This window comes from Pistacia vera, unplaced genomic scaffold (genome assembly GCF_008641045.1).
Source record: "Pistacia vera cultivar Batoury unplaced genomic scaffold, PisVer_v2 Contig745, whole genome shotgun sequence".
Lineage (NCBI taxonomy): Eukaryota > Viridiplantae > Streptophyta > Magnoliopsida > Sapindales > Anacardiaceae > Pistacia > Pistacia vera.
Genome location: NW_022196607.1, coordinates 281,562 through 299,145, shown reverse-complemented (window position 1 = coordinate 299,145; position 17,584 = coordinate 281,562). Strand labels below are relative to the sequence as shown.

Here is a 17,584-nt window from a genome sequence, read left to right as displayed (position 1 = left end):
TTTTGATTGTAGTTTGGATTTTAATGGGTTAAGTGTTTGATTGTTTATTTTCATATGAATCTGCCTTGGTTGTGTGTTTACTCTGAATTTTAATGCTGTATCTGATGAACATGATGAGATTGAGAAATAATTCATGTTAGGCTTCTTGGGTAAACACCATTATAGTATTGGATGCTAAAGATAGATTCAAGAATTAATGAAATCATTGTAGGATTCTTTTGCTTAATGAGTTTGGAATTGTTAATCTTCAATTTGTTGGGTGCGGAAGGTTAATAAGGATGAATAGGAAAACATAGCCCGAGAGGGTATGTTTAACACCTTAGTGAGTTCGATTTACAACCATTGCATATGAATGTGAATTTAGTGTAGTTTTTAGGTTTAACCCATAAAATCCAAATGAAGTCAAAACCCTACCCGCTTTTCTTGAATTGATATTCTGCGTTTGCATATTGCTTTCTTAATTAGAATTTTAGTTTAAAGTTCATTTTTTAGTTTAATTAGAATTAGCTCCCATCAATCTAAATTTATCGATTGCTTCAACTTGATAACATTAGGAAACTCAGTGCTTTCCTAACAATCCTCGTGGGAACGATACTCTACTTATCATTTTATTACTTTGTGCGACTAGTATACTTGCTACATTTGCATGTTGTAAGAAACACGCATCAAGTTTTTGGCGCCGTTGCCGGGGACTGTTTTAAGTTAACATTGAGTTTTTCTTTAAGTTTAGCTAGATTGAAGTTTTAATTTTTGTTTTTAAATTTTCAGTAAAATTGTGATCTCGCTTTCCTTCACTTGTGTTAGTTCAGTTTATGCGAAGAGCAAGACATCAACCAGTGGTTCCTGTTGACCTTAAGCTTGAGAGGATTGTAAGAAGACGTAACAGAGAGAGAAGAGAAAGAGAGAATCTTGCTGTAGAATCTGAAGAAGTAGTTGTTGAAATGGCTAAACAAGAAAACAGGACACTGAGGGAATTTTCAGTTCCCACAGTGAATGGAAGTGGGTCAAGTATTACTAGACCTACAGTACAAGCAAACAACTTCAAGATCAAGCCAACAATCATCCAGATATCTAGCAGTTGGTTAGATTCAACGGTGATTTGAAGGAAGATCCGAATCAGCACATTGCAAATTTCCTAGAAATTTGTGACACCTTCAAGTCAAATGGAGTGTCGGATGATGCTATTAGGCTACGGTTATTCCCATTTTCATTGGGAGATAAAGCAAAGGGGTGGTTAATGGCATTACCATCGGGAACAATAACAACGTGGAATGATCTAGCATAGAAATTCCTGACCAAGTTCTTTCCTCCAGCTAAATCAGCAAAATTGAGAAATGATATCACATCATTTCTACAAGATGATGCCGAGTCATTGTACGAGGCTTGGGAGAGATATAAGGAGTTAATGAGGAAGTGTCCACACCATGGTTTGCCAGTTTGGCTTCAAGTCCAAACATTTTACAATGGTTTGATGGGTAATGTGCAAACCATGGTGGATGCAGCCTCAAGAGGGGCCTTGTAGAATAAGACACCAGAGAAGGCGTATGAGTTGCTTGAGGTTTTGGCAAGCAACAACTATCAAAGACCAAATGAGAGAGTTACAATAAGGAAATCTTCGGGTCTTCATGAAGTTGATGCCTTCACAGCCATCTCAGCCCAACTCACTGCACTTCAAAAACAGTTGGGAACTATGCAAGTAAATTCTATACAAGCACCTCAACTAACATGTGAATTTTGTGCAGGAAACCATGTGAGCAGCGAATGTCAAGTTGGGAACACATTTTCTTCGACATCTTCATCAACGGAGCAAGTGAATTACTTGGCCAGAAATTAGAGACAACCGAACAACCCGTACTCCAACACATACAACCCAGGGTGGAGAAATCATCCAAATCTGGCTTGGGGAAATCAGAACCAGCAAAGTAACCAATGGAACCAGAGGCAAGTTCCAAATAACCAACCAGGGTTGACCAATCAATCGAGAGATCAAAGAGTGACGAAGTTGGAAGACATGTTTGGTAAATTCATGCAAGAGACCACAGGTTTCATGAATGAGATGAGAACAAATTTTAGAAACCAAAGGGCGTCCATTCGGAATCTTGAGGTACAGATGGGCCAAATGGCCGAGAAGCTTAATGATAGACCGCAGGGTTCTCTACCAAGCAGTACAGTGACTAACCCACGTGAACAAGCAAATGCCATAATTTTGAGAAGTGGGACAGTTTTGGAAAAGGTAGAACAAACTACCAAAGAGCTTGAGCAACCCGGAAAGGAAGATTCTGAAGAAGAAGTTGATGAAGAGATCATTTGTGAAGAGAAATCAAATGGTCTGGGGGAAGAGAAAAAGGAAAATGAAGAAAGGCAAAAGAAGAAGGAGAAATTGCCATTCCCCGAGATACCACTAGAATTGGCATATCACACCCCACCCATGCCTTTTCCTCAGAGATTGAAGAAAAAGAATTAGGATAAGCAATTTTCAAAGTTCATTGAAATTTTTAAAAAATTGCATATTAACATTCCTTTTGCAGATGCATTGCAGCAAATGCCGAGTTATGCGAAGTTCTTAAAGGAAATCCTTTCGAACAAAAGGAAGTTAGAAGATGAGGAAACGGTGATGCTCACGGAAGAGTGCAGTGCCATCCTCTAGAAAAAATTACCCCCGAAGCTCAAGGATCCAGGGAGTTTTACTATTCCATGTATTATAGGGGATATTACTTTTGATCGTGTTTTATGTGATCTAGGAGCTAGTATTAATTTGATGCCCTTTTCTGTTTTCAGGAGATTGGGAATTGGTGAATTAAAACCAACGACCATGTCGTTGCAACTAGCGGACAGGTTAATAAAGCACCCGAGGGGGATAGTGGAAGATGTATTGGTGAAGGTGGGGAAAATAATTGTTCCAGCAGACTTTGTGGTGTTAGACATGGAAGAGGATAAGGAAATTCCTCTCATTTTGGGCCGACCATTTTTGGCCACGGGGAGAGCACTGATTGATGTACAGGAAGGAAAGTCAGTGTTGAGGGTTCAAGATGAAACAGTAACTTTCAATGTTTTTGAGGCAATGAATTTTTCGTCTGAATCGGATTCATGCTTTAGTGTCGATGTGGTGGATAAACTAGTTGTGGAATCCATGGAAGAAAACACGCCTGAATTACCTCTAGAAGCTTGTATAGCCAAATCAAAAATAGTAGAGGTGGAAGAATCGGCAAGTAATGATTGGGCTAGGATGTTAGAAGCACTTCAACTGATTGAGGAGAGTCAAGATATAGAATTTAAGGAGTTTGATTTTGACAAAGAGAAGGCAAAGGAAAAAAAATGAAGAAGCCCCAAGGCTTGAACTGAAACCTTTACCGCCCCACCTTAAATATGTCTATCTTGGAGACTTAGAAACTTTTCCAGTGATTATTAGCTTAGATTTGAGTGCATTAGAGGAAGAGAGGTTGATTAGGGTGTTGCGGGAACATAGACTAGCAATTGGATGGACCATCTCGGACATTAGAGGTATTTCGCCATCATTTTGCATGCATAAGATACTCATGGAGGATGATTTAAGCCTAAGGTGCAACCACAACGGAGATTGAATCCTTCGATGAAGGAAGTGGTGAGAAAGGAGGTGGTGAAACTCTTAGATGCGGGGATTATTTATCCTATTTCCGATAGCCCATGGGTAAGCCCGGTGCAAGTGGTTCCGAAGAAAGGAGGGATCACGGTTGTAAAGAATGAGAGTAATGAGTTGATACCAACAAGGACAGTGACGGGCTGGAGAGTATGCATTGATTACCGTAAACTGAATGAGGTGACAAGGAAGGATCATTTCCCATTACCCTTCATTGATCAGATGTTGGAGAGGTTGGTAGGACATGCCTATTATTGTTTCCTGGATGGGTATTCAGGATATAACCAAATTGCCATCGCTCCTGAGGATCAAGAGAAAACAACCTTCACTTGCCCCTATGGCACCTTTGCTTACCGAAGGATGCCTTTTGGATTTTGCAATGCACCAGCAACATTTCAAAGATGCATGATGTCGATCTTTGGAGATATGGTGGAACGGTTTATAGAAGTTTTCATGGATGACTTCTCAGTTTTTGGCTCATCATTTGATAATTGTCTAACTAATCTTTCTCTTGTTTTGCAGCGATGTAAGGAAACAAACTTAGTGCTGAATTGGGAGAAATGTCACTTCATGGTCCAAGAGGGAATAGTGCTTGGGCATAGAATTTCCAAGGATGGGATTGAAGTTGATCGAGCAAAGACAGAAGTGATTGAGAAGTTACCACCACCATCAAATGTTAAAGTAGTCAGAAGTTTCTTGGGGCATGCGAGGTTTTACAGACGTTTCATCTAGGATTTTTCTAAGATTTCTAAACCTCTTTGCAACCTTTTGAATAAAGATGTTGTTTTTGACTTTAATGATGACTGCATGCATGCCTTCTTAACTCTAAAAAATTTATTAGTATCAGCACCTATTATTGCAATTCCCGATTGGGGACTGCTCTTCGAATTAATGTGTGATGCTAGTGACTTTGCTTTAGGGGTAGTATTAGGACAGAGGAAAAATAAAGTGTTGCATGTAATTCAATATGCTAGCAAAACACTCGTTGATGCACAATTGAATTACACCACCACTGAAAAAGAATTATTGGCTGTAGTTTTTGCTTTTGACAAGTTTTGTTCTTACTTGTTAGGTACAAAGGTGATCGTTTACACAGACCATTCAGCACTCAGGCACCTACTGGCAAAGCAAGAAGCAAAACCTCGGCTGATAAGATGGATTTTGCTACTTCAAGAGTTTGAGTTAGAAATTCGAGACAAGAAGGGGTCGGAAAATGTGGTGGCTGATCACTTGTCGAGAGTTGAGAAACCAATCAAGGGAAATGTGGAAGAAATACCAATTAGAGAAACATTTCCAGATGAGAAGTTGATGAGAGTGGAAGAAGCACCATGGTATGCGAATTTTGCAAACTATTTGTCATCAAGGGTGCTCCCAAGTGGTATGACATACCAACAAAAGAGAAAATTTTTCTCAGATTTAAAGTACAACTTTTGGGAAGAGCCGTTTCTTTACAGACACTGTACTGATCAAATGATACGGAGATGTGTTCCGGAGGAAGAAATGGAGAGCGTTTTGAGGCATTGTCATGAGAAGGAAATAGGTGGCCATTTTGGGGGAGCTAGAACAGCAGCTAAGGTGTTACAATCGGGATTTTATTGGCCAACCCTCTTTAAGGATTCCTTCCGGATGATTCAAGAGTGTGACCAATGTCAACGGATGGGAAATATTACAAAAAGAGATGAGATGCCGTTGAACAATATACTGGTGGTTGAAATTTTTGATGTGTGGGGGATTGATTTCATGGGTCCCTTCCCAAGTTCTTTTGGGAACACGTATATCTTTGTAGCAATGGATTATGTGTCGAAGTGGGTGGAGGCAGTTTCATTGCCAACTAATGATGCTAGGGTAGTGATTAATTTTGTGAGGAAGAATATTTTCTCAAGGTTTGGGGTACCACGAGCAATCATTAGTGATGGAGGATCTCATTGTTGCAATAGGCAATTGGATGCACTGTTGATAAGTATGGAGTGACACATAGAGTTGCAACACCCTACCATCCACAAACGAGCAGGCAAGTGGAACTGTCGAATAGAAAACTCAAGGGAATTTTGGAAAAGACAGTTAATGCCTCTAGGAAGGATTGGTCATGGAAGCTGGACGATGCATTATGGGCTTATCGAACTGCCTTCAAGACTCTGATTGGTATGTCTCCATTCAGGTTGGTTTATAGGAAAGCGTGCCACTTGCCAGTAGAACTTGAACATAAAGCATATTGGGCCGTCAAGCAGTTGAACATGGACTTGAAAGCCGTGGGAGAGGAGAGAATGCTGACTTTGAACGAGCTTGATGAGTTTCGTCTCGAATCATATGAAAATGCCCGGAATTATAAAGAGAAGACAAAAAGGTGGCACGACAAGCACATCTGGACCAAGGGTTTTGAAGTTGGACAGAAGGTGTTGTTGTTCAACTCTAGACTTAGGCTTTTCCCCGTAAAACATAAGTCTAGATGGTCCGGACCATTCACTATTACGAGGATTCACGCATCCGGAGCAGTGGAAGTTACACATGAAGCAAAGGGCACTTTCATGGTTAATGGACAGAGGTTGAAGCCATACATTGAGGGGTTGATGAGTTGCAACTCCATTCCAATCCGGCTTGACATCCCAACTTGAAAGATCGAGAGAATCGAGCTTTCGACTATAAACAAGTGCTTCTTGGGAGGCAACCCAAGTGTTTCTAAATTTTTGTTTGTCATTTTGGTTGTAAATTTTGTTTAGTTTCATTATGAGTTTTTATGAAATCTTATGCAATTGTTTTTGGGTGTTTCAGGTGAAGTCTTTAGCCAAAGGAAAGTATGAAAAAGTTCCAGACTTCGCCGGGGCGAAGAAGAATTCTTCGCCACGGCGAAGTGACTTGAAAATTGGTAAGCTCCTGGCCACCGTCGCCTCGGCGAAGAAATTGTCTTCGCCGTGGCGAAGGAAGTGAAAAAAATTTTTGGAAAATTTGGCTAAGGCATTTCGCCGCAGCGAAGAAAGCCTTGTATCCTCGAGAAGTTTTCGCCCCAGTGAAGAATTTTTCTTCGCCGCGGCGAAACCTGGAAAATTTTTAGGGTTCATAAATGAAGAACGTCGCCGCGGAGAAGTTTCTTCTTCACCACGGCGACGATGGTTTTCTATAAATACTCACTCTTTCTTCTTCATTTTTCACGCCGCCTTGCATTTTGAGGTGAGAGAGAATTTTTCAAACTTCCATCTTTTGCTTCCAATTTGTTTTTCTAACCAAAACTCTTACTCTACAACATTCCTAAACACCAAAACAACCCTTATCAACAACAAATTTCGCGAAAATTTCACGAAAATTTTTTGATCGAAAATTTGGGGCTTTCTAATCTGGGTCGTTTCTAGTTCAATTGGTGGTGCACACTCCTTCATATTGGTGAGATCTCAATAACCCAAAGCTTTATTTCAGAAAATTTCAAGTTTCTAATCATAGATCTGAGAATTTTGTTGCGATTGACTTGTGAGTTTTTGGGTGAATTTGAGTTGTGATTTTGATTGAAGAAGAGAAGTTTGTGAATTAACTGATTGTTAGGAGTGTGGGTGTTGATTTTTTTTGGAGTGTTTGTGTTGAATTGAAAAATCGTAGTTTGGGGGTTGAATTGCAAATTTTTGGAAGTGTGGATTGTTTTTGCAGGTTTGAAGTGGCTGTGTAGAATTAGGTCTGAATTTTTGGAGTTATAACTTTGGATTGAAATTTCAGTTGGAACAATGGCTTCGAAAATTAAGCAACCGTACAAGGGCAAGAGTAAGAGTAAGGGAAAGAGTGTTGACAACCGGTTTGTGAACGATGAAGCCCGTAAAAGATATGAGGCGGTAATCCAAAGAAAGGATAAGGGTTTCATCCCTGAGCGTGGATTAACCGCAACATAAGCTTTTGACTGGAGTAGCGGGAGACGTTGGGACATGTTTATGCGTGCTCCTGAACATTCGACTGTAGAACCGTTGGTGAGGGAGTTCTATGCCAACTTCCCAGAATGTCATGAAGATACTGTGTTTGTAAGAGGGGAGGATGTGCAATTTACAGCAAAGGAGATCAATAAGTTCTGTAACTTGCCCGAAATTCTCAATGATCAGTATGTGGAGTTCAAAAGATCACAATTTGATGATAATATAATCTTGCCGGTCATTGCAAAACCGGGGGCAGAGTGGGAAGTGTCTAAGAAACAAAAGAAGACACTCAAAGGAACGCAGTTGATACCGATGGCTCGGCTATGGCAATACTTTGTCTGTGCAAAATTAATGCCGGAATCGCACTATAGCACAGTGACTCATGAGAAAGCAATTTTGCTCTACTCTATTGCCACGAGGAAGAGTATTGATGTGGGAGACATATTTTTTAACAGCGTCAAGCTAGCATCCAAACAGGGGCGAGCAAGTTACAGTTTCCCGCATCTCATCACAGCCTTATGCATAAACGCTGGGGTCAAGGTTCAGGATGACGAGCAGCGTATTCATGTGGCTCCAATTCTAGATTCAGACTATTTTAAGAAAAACCTTGACCGAACGGAAGCTGCGCAACCAAGAGCAGGGGTGAAAAGGCAGAGAACAAGCATTGCCACATCATCCAGCTCCACAGGTACACAAAAAGAGATGATGCAGGAAATGATGGGCCTGATGAAATATATGAAGAGACGTCAAGATTGGATGATGGAGCGGACTGAGATGATGCATGAGCTATTGAGAAATAGCTTCAAGGAGCTTAATGTTGACACTTCAGCATACCAATGGGTCGACTGGAACTCAGATGAGTGGATGGGCTCCGAGGAAGAAGAAGAAGATGAGGCAGAAGAGGAAGAAGAGGAAGAACAAGACTGAGCCGGAGAACCTGTTTTTGTTTTATGTTTATTTAATTGCTTTAATTTAATTTCGGGCCCACTTGAAACGTTAAACTTAGTTTATTTTTGGTTTTGGATTTTGTTTAGTTTGTTAGTTGTTAGTTGTTGTTTTTAATTTGTAGTTGTTGAAAGGACGAGGTTAGGTTGTAATATTTTCAAGTTAGTTGTAAATTTGTTCTAACATGAAGGACACCACAGTTTTAATTGTTTTGATAGATTTTGGATGATGAAAAGTCCGAGAACGGGTGATCATTGTGGAGCGACAATTCATGAATTAACCAGGGAGCATTCTCGTACCTTTATTGTTTTTTTTTTTTTTTTCTTGTGTATTCTCGATTCCTGATTTGTGCATCATGGAACATTGGGGACAATGTCATGTTTAGTTTGGGGGTAGGGAATAGACTTAAAACCGAGTTTAAGGGTATATTGGCTGGAAACCAATAACCGCCTTAAAAACTGCCTAGCAGCACTTAGCGACCTTGGGTTTAACAACGCCATGTACACCTTAAACTGAACATTTTCTAGTAATAATAAACCGAGTTTAAGGGTATATTGGCTGGAAACCAGAACCCGCCTTAAAAACTGCCTAGCAGCACTTGGCGACATCGGGTTTAACAACGCCACGTACACCTTAAACTGAAAAAAAAAAAATTCTTGTTATTTGTTTCTTTTGGTTGTTTCGTTTTTGCCGATGATGAATTTTATTAATCAATGATGAGAATAGGATTGTTGAATTTTTATTGTTAAGAAATGTAAAGCATTGCTTCAAGTTTATGTTTATTGATTGGATTTTGATTGAGGATTGTTGAGTGGTTCAACCACCATTTTCATTTTTTTCGGCATGCTTAGATTTATTTTATGTGGTTAGGTAAAGTCTTGATAATGTTGGTGGACTCTAGAACCTAGTTGAGAAATGCTTGAGGCGAAATTCTAGGATTAGACATGGTTGAGGAGATAATTTAGGCAATTTTTCGGAACGTTTGAGCCTTTCTAGCCGACCCATAAATGAAAGTATCCCTAGTCACCCTTTTGAGCCGTATGAATTCTATTGCTTTATTTTTCTTTCTTGGAAACCAACAAAATTGTCCAATCCTTTTCCCTGAACATTCTATCGTACCCTTAGGAGAATTCAGTCCTAGTGCAAAACAAAGAACGAGAAGAGTGTACAAATGAGCAAAAGAATAGTTTGGGGGTTGCAAGAAGAGAAATGATGAAGAGGCCAAAAGAATAGTTTGGGGGTTAAAAGAAAAGAAATAAAAACAAAAGAGGTAGTCACCTCAATTCAATTCAATTGTTGATTGTGTTAAAAAAAAAAAAAAAAAAACCCGATTCTGCCTAGTTCAAGGGTATACCGGCTGGAAACCAGTAACCGCCTTAAAAACTGCCTAGCAGTACTTGGCGACCTCAGGTTTAACAACGCCACGTACACCTTAAACGAATTTTCCCCATATTTGTGGTATCCAAGAATAAGAAAGATACGCGTTTGAGGGCTGTGAATTAGTGGACATGTCTTTTGGTGGTTGAGAAGAAGTGGAGTTCGATGTGATTGTAGTTTTGCTTTAGGACAACCGAGTTCTCTTACTTTGTTACTCCTATACCTTTTTTTTTTTTTTTTTGGAACCCACTACCCGAGCCTAACGTTACAAGCTTTTTAAGACCTTTTGATTCTTATCTGTGTCGAGTCCTCATTAATGGAGAGTAGTTCGATATTTAGGCTTATGGAGTCTGCCACCATTTGATAAACTTTACATTTGTGCATAAAATAATCTGGGAAGTTGGAATGTGGATTGAAGTGGGGATCACCTACTTGGTGGACCGATTGAGGAAGACAGTCGATATAGCTTATAACTTCTTGGAGTGTTGAACATTTCCTGTTAATAATTTTTCAACATTTTTTGAGACATGTGCAACTTCTAGGCAATTCGTTGTGGAATTTGAGTTTTGTTGGTTTTGTTCATTTTTTTTTTCCAGTTTTGTTGTGTGTGTTTTGTGTTTTTATTTTGTTGTTTGTTGTCTGTGTTTTCGTTAGTTTTGTACTGTATGCTCGGGGACGAGCATATCTTTAGTTTGGGGGTAGTTAATAATCCATGGATTATACAGTTTTCATTAGACCTTTTTGTCGGATTTCAGGTACTTTCTAGTGCATTTTGACCTGAATTGTTGCTTAATTCTCTACTTTTCGTGTTTCAGGTTAAAATGGACATTTTGAGCAAATAAGGACAAAATTGGATATTTTTTACTCAGAAATTAGCGGATCTCAAAAGATAGGAGAGTTCCGGAGCAGGATAAAGCATGATGAAGCTTGTTCCCAAGGGAGAGCACCGAGAATCGAAGAATCAAACGAAGAAGCAAGCAGATTGGTAGTTCTGTAATTTCAGAACTTTTCAAGAAGCGTCGCCCCGGCGAAGGAATTGTCTTCGCCGCGGGAAGTAAGCCAGGGACAAGCGTGTCTGCTTCATTCTTCACCGCGGCGACAGTCAATTTTTCCAGTTTTGTTTAACGCACAGTTTCGTTTTGTGTAGGTTTTAGCTGGGTTATTTGGACGAAGTATAAAAGAAAAACTTAGCCTTTTGCCCAGGGTTCTTCATCTTTTTAGGGTTAGCTGCTTTTGCATTTTTCTTAGTAAAACTTTGAGCATTTTGGGTTGTTAAAGAGTGAAGATTCGATTCTACTTAAAGGATTCATCTTTTGGGGAGATTTCTTATCTTATTTCTCATTTTCATTATGTTGAACTTGATTATTTCTGTTTTTCGTTTTTGTATTATTGATTTAGCTATGAACTAATCTTTTATGGATTAGGGTTTTGATTGTAGTTTGGATTTTAATGGGTTAAGTGTTTGATTGTTTATTTTCATATGAATCTGCCTTGGTTGTGTGTTTACTCTGAATTTTAATGCTGTATCTGATGAACATGATGAGATTGAGAAATAATTCATGTTAGGCTTCTTGGGTAAACACCATTATGGTATTGGATGCTAGAGATAGATTCAAGAATTAATGAAATCAATTTAGGATTCTTGTGCTTAATGAATTTAGAATTATTAACCTTCAATTTGTTGGGTGCGGAAGGTTAATAAGGATGAATAGAAAAACATAGCCCGAGAGGGTATGTTTAACACCTTAGTGAGTTCGATTTACAACCATTGCATATGAATGTGAATTTAGTGTAAAACCCATAAAATCCGAATGAAGTCAAAACCCTACCCGCTTTTCTTGAATTGATATTCTGCGTTTGCATATTGCTTTCTTAATTAGAATTTTAGTTTGAAGTTCATTTTTTATTTTAATTAGAATTAGCTCCCATCAATCCAAATTTATCGATTGCTTCAACTTGATAACATTAGGAAACTCAGTGCTTTGCTAACAATCCTCGTGGGAACGATACTCTACTTATCATTTTATTACTTTTTGCGACTAGTATACTTGCTACATTTTGCATGTTGTAAGAAACACGCATCACGGTTTTCTGCTCGTTTTGTCATCAGGTTTTAGATGAGATGGACTCTTCTGAATGTCTAAACTTGGTATTGATTATACAGAAATGAAAACGCTCAAACTAGTGTTCGAATCACCCACAATCGAGATCTATTATCGGTGGCTGAAAAACTAAGTAAAACGGGGTATCGGGCCTATGTAGTTTTTTCTTGTTTTGTCATCAGGTTTTTGACGAGATGGACTTTGTTTTATGTTTAAACTTTTTATTGATTATACGAAAAAGAAAATTCTCAAAATCTAGTGCTCGATTCACCCACAATCGAGATCCATTATCGGTGGCTTAAAAACTGAGTAAAACAAGGTATCGGGCCTATGCGGCTTTCTACTCGTTTTGTCATCAGTTTTTTGATGAGATCGACTCTTTTATATGCCCAGCCTCAGTATGGATTATACAGAAGAGAAAGCACTCAAAAACTAGTGCTCGATTCACCTACAATCGAGATCCATTACCGTTGGCTGAAAAACTAAGTAAAATGGGGTATCGTGTCTATTCGGCTTTCTGATCGTTTTGTCACTAGGTTTTCGACGAGATGGACTTTGTTGTATACCTAAACCCAGTATTGATTATAAGAAAAAGAAAACGCTCAAAAACTAGAGCTCGATTCACCCACAATCGAGATCCATTATCGGCGGCTAAAAAACTGAGTAAAACGGAGTATCGGCCCTATGCGGCTTTCTGCTCGTTTGTCATCAGGTTTTTGACGAGATGGACTCTTCTGTATGTCTAAACTTGGTATTGATTATATGTAATGCCCCACTTGAGATACATAGCCATTGTTTATGGTATGGCCTCAAGGTTTACTGAAGTGCCCCTAAATGAGTTTGTATATTATTCATGTTGTTTGATTGAGTGTTTACCCTAGAATTGATCAAGACTTAGCGAATTTTGGAGTTGCAATCTTCGCCGGGGTGAAGAATAGTCTTCGCAGCGGCGACGTTGGCTTTGTGTATGGCCATGTCGGTTCTGTAATTCTTTGCCGGGGCGACAGAGAATCCTTTGCCGCGGCGAAGGGTCGGTTGAGTTTTTGTTTGAGTTTCTAGAGAATTCTTTCCTAAGGGAAAAATGACCATTCTACGCCTAATTAGTAGGAAAAGTGGGGAGTAAAATGCAAGGAAATTTCATGGAGAATAGGTTAGTGTGGGGGTGTGAGTGTAATGAATCAAAGGATAAAGGTGGAATTTTCAAGAAAGAGTAGGGTCAAAATAGGAAAGAGTGTTTATTATATGAGCTAATAAGAGTTTAGTTCTCTAAACCCCTTCATTTCACCCATTTCCACAGCCTCTTCATCTCTCATTTTCTCTCAATTCCTCACTCAATCTTCCAAGGGATTGTTGAGAGTTTTGAGTTGGGATTTGACAAGGAATTGATCCTAAGCAAGAAGAGGTAAGAATCCCTACTCTAGATATGAGTTTTATTTCTGTAAGGGTTAAGTTCTTATTAAGTTTATGCTTAGGAAATGAGGGAAAGCTAAGGTCCAACAAGAGTAGAGAGTTTTAGTGAAGACTACTCAAGTATGAGGTAAGTAAATCCAACTCAAGCTAAAGTTTAAGAAATCCTTAAGTAGAGATTTCTTTATGCATGTATATATGATGCTTGTTGAGAAATTGAGTAGAGATGTATGTCTATTTGTTGAGAAATGGAGTGGAGATGAATATTCATGTTGTGTTTGTTGGATATGCTTCCTTTATGAGAAGCGTTGATGTGTGATGAGTTTGAGATGAAGTTGGAGGAGATTGAGTAAATTTTTGAGGAGTGTTCTTCTATGATAGGAATTATGTCCATAGAAGGGAGTTTCTTCCCATTTTGGATGATTAAAAAGAGAAATAGAGTTGTAGTTATAGAGGAGTTTTTATATGCATATGAGTTGTTTGATGAAATGCCTAAGTGAAAACATGTTACCAAACTACCCTGTCACAGCCGTGACTTTCTGAGTGATTTTTAGGCATCTTACATTTTTAACTGGGTTTAGACCAAAACATAAAAGTTATAGCCCTCTCTCTAAGCTTTAGAACGAGATAAAAATTGTAGCAATCTGATGTGTATAACTCAAGTTATGCCTTTTTGAGTGTGACCTATGCAGAACGACTGTCTTTGATGCAACATTGCATATTGGCATTTCCTAAGTGCATTATTGAGCATGAGCCATCCATGTGCATTATTTGTGCATTGAGAAGTAGCGTAAGAAAGAGTAGAGAACTTTGTGAATAGACTACTCTAAGAGTTAAGCTATACTATGAGTAATAGTTTGAGTGAGAAAGAGTAGAGAATGTTGAGAATAGCAACTCTAAGAGTAAAAAGAATGAGAACACTCTAATAGTAAAGAGAAAGAGAGACTGAGCACTAGCGAATAAAAGAGAGAAAAGTGCTACAGAAGAGAATAGAGTAGGTTGTGCGATGGGAAACCTATGAGTGATGAGTAAAGTCACGAGAGTGGGTGCTTTGTGATCCCCAGCCGTGCCTTCGGTTAGATGGGGCTGTGACCATCATGAAGAGTGGAACATAAGGTTCCAGCCGTGCCTCCGGTCAGATGGGGCCGTGACATTCAGAGAGAGAGAGAATATACTCACGTGGCCAAGGGTTCTGCATCCATGCATGACTAAGTCCGATCGGCAGAGAATGAGTAGAAGTCACAAAGAGTGGGTTGGTGCTTTGTGATCTCCACCCAGCCGTGCCTCCGGTTAGATGAGGTCGTGACATGCAAGTGAGGAAGAATGAGCAAACATGAGAAAGAATAAAGAGAGACAATGAGTAAGGTTATGAAGAGTGGGATGAGTACCCAGCCGTGCCTCCGGTAAGATAAGGCCGTGACCTACAACAGAAAGTTAACAGAAAAGAGTTATGAGAAAGAGAATCAGTAAAAGCCACGTAGAGCGGGAGAAGTCCCGATCGTGCCTCCAGTAAGATGAGGCTGTGACATTCAAAGAGCGAGGTAATAGAAATGAATTATGAGAAATGAGAATGAGATAATACAGAGAATGAGAAAGAATGAGAGAGTTTGAGTTAGTAAGAATAGAGAGTAGAAGAAAGAAACATGCAATTCTTTTGCATTAATTGCATGTACATCTCATACATGCATGCACCATGAGTTCTTCCATGGTTAGTGAGAGTATGACGAGAATAAGAGAGAGAATCATGATTTTCCTTCATGGTGAGTATGATGAGAACAAGAGAAAACCATGATTTATTTTCCTTCATGGTGAGTAAGAATAAGAGAAAAAGAACAGAGAGAAAGAAAGAATAAAAAGAGCAAAATAGAGTTAAAGGAGAATAAAAGTATTAGAAAGAAAGAGAAAAACAATGAGAATTAGAAATAGAAGAACGATAGAGTAAGGAAAGAACCAAAGAATGAGTTGCGGGGACAGGTAGTAAAGGATTTACTTACTGAGCATTGTTGTGCTCACCCCGTTGTTCTTCCTTGTTTTGCAGGAAATAGGCGCAGCAGTCGAATGGACGTCGAGGAGCGGAGAGTATTGGCACCACTGTCCACCAGCTATGATATTTTGTATTAATTAGAAAGTTTTTAATACAAAGTATTTTGTATTTGTAAAGAATTATATTTTATTGAGTAAAGAAAAGAAAAATTTGAACCCACTATCTTCCATACGCTATGTATATCTATAATTTACATAGTATGTATTATAAGAATAGTAGTAGAGAGAAGGTGTTACATTATACAGAAAAGAAAACACTAAAAAACTTGTGCTCGATTCACCCACAATCGAGATCCATTATCGGTGGCTGAAAAACTGACTAAAACGGGGTATCGGGCCTATGCGGTTTCTTCTCATTTTGTCATCAGATTTTCGACAAGATGAACCCTGTTGTATACCTGAACTCGGTATTGATTATACAAAAAATAAAACGCTCAAAAACTAGTGCTCGATTCACTCACAATTGAGATCCATTATCGGTGGCTGAAAAATTGAGTGAAACGAGGTATTGGGCCTATGTGGCTTTCTGCTCATTTTGTTGTATATCTAAACTTGGTATTGATTATACATAAAAGAAAATGCTCAAAAACTAGTGTTCGATTCACCCACAATCGAAATCCATTATCGGTGGCTAAAAAACTGAGTAAAACGGTGTATCGGGCCTATAAAGCTTTCTGCACATTTTCTTATCAGGTTTTCGACAAGATGACTCTATTTTATGTCTAAAAATTCTATTGATTATATAGAAAATAAAATGCTCAAAAACTAGTGCTCGATTCACCCATAATCGAGATCCATTATCGGTGGCTGAAAAACTGAGTAAAATGGGGTATCGGGCCTATGCGGCTTTCTGCTCATTTTGTTATCAGGTTTTCAACAAGATGACTTTTTTGTATGTCTAAACTCACTATTGATTATATATAAGAGAAAACACTCAAGAACTAGTGCTCAATTCACCTACAATCAAGATCCATTACTGGTGGCTGAAAAACTGAGTACAACGAGGTATCGGGCCTATGTGGCTTTCTGCTCGTTTTGTCATCAGATTTTCAATGAGATGGACTTTGTTGTATGTCTAAACCTGGTATTGATTATACAGCGCTCAAAAACTAGTGCTCGATTCACCCACAATCGAGATCCATTACCAGTGGTTGAAAAACTGAGTAAAATGGGGTATCGGGCCTATACGGCTTTCTGCTCATTTTTTCATTAGGTTTTCAACGAGATTGACCCTGTTGTATACCTAAACTCAGTATTGATTATACAAAAAAAAAAAAAACGCTTAAAAACTAGTACTCGATTCACCCACAATCAAGATCCATTATCGATGGCTGAAAAACTGAGTAAAACGGGGTATCGGGCCTATGCAGCTTTCTGCTCGTTTTGTCATTAGGTTTTCGATGAGATGGACACTGTTGTATGTCTAATTTATTATACAGAAGAGCAAACGCTCAAAAACTAGTGCTCGATTCACCCACAATCAAGATCCATTATCGGTGGCTGAAAAACTGAGTGAAATGGGGTATCGGGCCTATGCGGCTTTCTGCTCATTTTGTCATTAGGTTTTTGAGAGATGGACTCTTTTGTGTGCCTAAACTAAGTATTGATTATAAAAAGAAGAAAACGCCAAAAACTAGAGCTCGATTCACCCACAATCGAGATCCATTATCGGTGGCTAAAAAACTGAGTAAAACAGGGTATCAAGCCTATGCGGTTTCTTCTCATTTTGTCATCAAGTTTTCGAGGAGATCGACCCTATTGTACGCCTAAACTCAGTATTGATTATACGAAAAATAAAATGCTCAAAAACTTGTGCTCGATTCACCCACAATCGAGATCCATTAAAGTAAAACGGGGTATCGGGCCTATGCGGTTTTCTGCTCATTGTGTCATTAGGTTTTCAACGAGATGGACTCTTTTATATGCGTAAACTAAGTATTGACTATAAAAAGAAGACAATGCTCAAAAACTAGTGCTCGATTAACCCACAATCGAGATCCATTATTAGTGGCTGAAAAAAAGAGTAAAATGGGGTATCGGGCCCATGCGTTTCTTCTCGTTTTGTCATCATATTTTTGACGAGATCAACCCTACTGTATACCTAAACTTTGTATTGATTATACGAAAAGGAAAACGCTCAAAAATGTGTGCTCGATTCACCCACAATCTAGATCCATTATCAGTGGCTGAAAAACTGAGTAAAATAG

General features: G+C 38.9%; 1 non-coding gene across 1 annotated transcript; it reads right to left on the bottom strand.

The window, feature by feature from the left end:
* Positions 1-1,324: 1,324 nt before the first annotated feature.
* LOC116115574 lies at positions 1,325-1,431 on the bottom strand. Its single transcript, XR_004125683.1, has one exon. It is a non-coding gene; the product is annotated as a small nucleolar RNA R71 (small nucleolar RNA).
* Between the last annotated feature and the right edge of the window lie 16,153 nt (positions 1,432-17,584).